The following is a 3062-nucleotide window of genomic DNA, read 5'->3' on the forward strand; positions in this document are numbered from 1 at the left end:
AACCCTACTACCAAAAAAAAAAAAAAAAAAAAAAAAATCCCTCATTTGGTGCAATTGTCAAACCGCTCCAACGTCGAAGGGAATGACTTGTCTTTTTTTTTGTATTCAGCCGACTTTAGTGATTTATCACATCCGCTTCTAGCTTCTCAACGTTTTTTTTTTTTTTTTTTTTTTTTTTTTTTTTTGTGGCTTTGTTTTCGATTTTTAGGGCTATAGTTTGAGTCTTGCGACCTTATTCCTCTATTTCTCACATGGGTCTTCATGTTTTAGATGCATCAAAGCATGGCAGGTTTTCCATGATATAATTTGATCGGCCTAAATGGAAGCAATTCCTCGAGTCCAAATCTTCTGTCCCACCTTTCCTGCTCTATTCTATACTCCACCAATAAATACTTGTCACGTGTTCACCTAATTAATTAAATACTATCATTATTGACTTATTAATACTACAGTTATTAATTAATAGTAGTATTTAATTAATTAAGTGAACACGTAACAAGTATTTATTGGTGGAGTATAGAGTAGAGCAAGAAAAATGGGACAGAAGATTTGGACTCTCATAGGTTATATCAGTAATAGCACTTGTGACTTGTAAGGTATGTTCATTCAAAATTGACTTTTCTTTAAGAAGAAATAATAATATTCATTCAAAATCTTCTAGATTGACTTTGAACATACCTTATTTTCTCTTCTAGATTCTTCATAGGTTATATCGGTAATAGCACTTGATGTTTATTGTTGGGGCAAATGTAGACCCCAGGTTTGTGCTAAATTACCAATTTTAAGTCTTACAGTAATAATTAACCAATTAAGCTTGGAGATTCAGTTTCTATTAGTCATTCACACGCCATATCGCAAAACAATAAAAACGAAAGATAAAGAACATTGTGATATAGTGATGAAGAGAAAACTCGAGTCAGGAAAACAAATGTATTAATATAGAGTGAAAGTTTTACGATAGATTCAACCCTTAAAATTTAATGTTATGTCATGTAATACTTACTAATATGACCCCATACAGCTCCAAATTCTTGAGCTCTTCTTTCTATGGATCTTATGGAACGTGCTCACGACTTCAAGAACCCTTTTGAAGATTCCTTCTAGTAGCTTGTGTATGTATTGGATATAGCAACTTCAACTGGTTCGCCAGATCTTGAATGGTCTTCAACTTTAACCTGGAAGCTTAGATAAATGATTGGGCTGGGTCTAGAATCTATCAGCAGCACAATTCTCAACCTATCAAGTTAAGTGTCATGTATCAAAAATCTTGATTGATCGACATGAATCGAGATTTCAAAACTTGCAATTTTTTTTAGTACAAGTCTTGGACTTCAAAAACACATGAACCAAATTCTCAAGACACAACTTTTGTTTACGATTTGCCTACCTACACTACAGAGTCAACATTTATGATTTTTCTTGGGAATGTTTGTGGTTGTTTGGGTTTGATTTTGATGGCTATTTCTCATTTGGTTATTGGATTTTTTTTTTTTTTTTTTTGGCAAATACCCCTCTCTCTCTCTCTCTCTCTCTCTCTCTCTCTCTCTCTCTCTCTCTTCTCTCTCTCTTCTCTCTCTCTCTCTCTCCTCTCTCTCTCTCTTGTGAGAATACCCTCCTCTATTCGCCGTGCTAAAAGAATGTGTAAATGGAGAATAGAATGGACCTTAAAAATTTTCATGGTTCAAGTTGTTTTTTGATTTGAGAATATGATACTTTATGAATATGACTGGTGGTTTACTGATTTTTGTTTCACAGGTTTGAATTGATAGGAAATATAGAATTAAAAAAATTGAGCCTTGTTACAGGTATTAGTTTTACTAGTCGTTAGACCCGCGCGTTGCGCGTGTTAATTTTTTAGATTAAAATATTATTTAGTCCCTAGAATTTATAAAGAGTTAAAAAAAAAAAAAAAAGTTTCATCATATTTTTCATAATCTTGTCTATAACATTTTTTCTATTATCATATATTTATTGGTTGATGATTTGCATAACATAGACATTAAATAAGAGGTAAAACTATTCATTGTGTATGAAGATTATGATTATATATATATATATATATATTATATAATTCCCCTAGTTAGAGTTTGATTAGTTTTAAGTTTAAATTTTGTATTATAATATTTAATTTTTGATTATTGATTTAATTAAGTGAATGTTATGGTTGATTTATTGCACTGTAAAGTTTTCAATGTCCTTTGTATAGCCATCTCTATTTTATTTCTTATTCCTTTTGACCACCTTTTTATTTTCCAAATAACGGTTATTAATTGATGTGTTGATTTCATTTCTTTTTTTCTTCCTTCATTTATTCTTTATTACTTTGTATGTTCCCTGCTAGTTGTAAATTTTATGGTTATCAATAAAAAATAGATATCATGGATGGCTTAAATAGTTATAGATATAGTTACGTTAGTGGTATGTCAAAGGTTTTTTTTCCTTCTGAATTTTCAAGAAAATATGAAAGGCATTTCTCTCGTTTGGTCTCAATCAATTTAGATATCCTAATATATTAATGAAATAATAAATGCCCTTAAATATTTTTAATGTATGAAGTGGTTAGGTTAGTAGTATGTCAAAGGTTTTATAAAAAAAATTTAAAAATAATTCCAAGGAAATGTAAAATGCCTTTTTCATAAAAAAAAATTGGTGACTTTTTGAGTGGTAGAAATATGATTGTTTTTACTTTCCTTGTTTATAGATTCGTTATTAAGTTATAAACATCTAAATTAAAGTAAATGAACATATAAATACAAATATATGTAAAGTTACAAACAACACAAGATAAATATGTATAGATAGATATATATTTTTAATTCATGATCATTATTTCACTGTTTACTTCATTTTGCAAAAAACTTTACATAAACTCCTCTTTTGTGACAACCTTTTTTTTTTCTTTTTGCCGAAACAACTTGAAGATATGAAGACTTAAATTAACACATGTGATAATTGTAAAACACGTCAATGATATGAAAAATAGAAAGATTTAAATATTTAAAAAACATTTTTAGTAGATTGTAATATAAAACATTTTTTTCTCAATATTTTATGTAACTTTT

The sequence above is a fragment of the Quercus suber genome, unplaced genomic scaffold (genome assembly GCF_002906115.3).
Source record: "Quercus suber isolate HL8 unplaced genomic scaffold, Cork oak 2.0 scaffold_636, whole genome shotgun sequence".
In the NCBI taxonomy this organism is placed as follows: Eukaryota; Viridiplantae; Streptophyta; class Magnoliopsida; order Fagales; family Fagaceae; genus Quercus; species Quercus suber.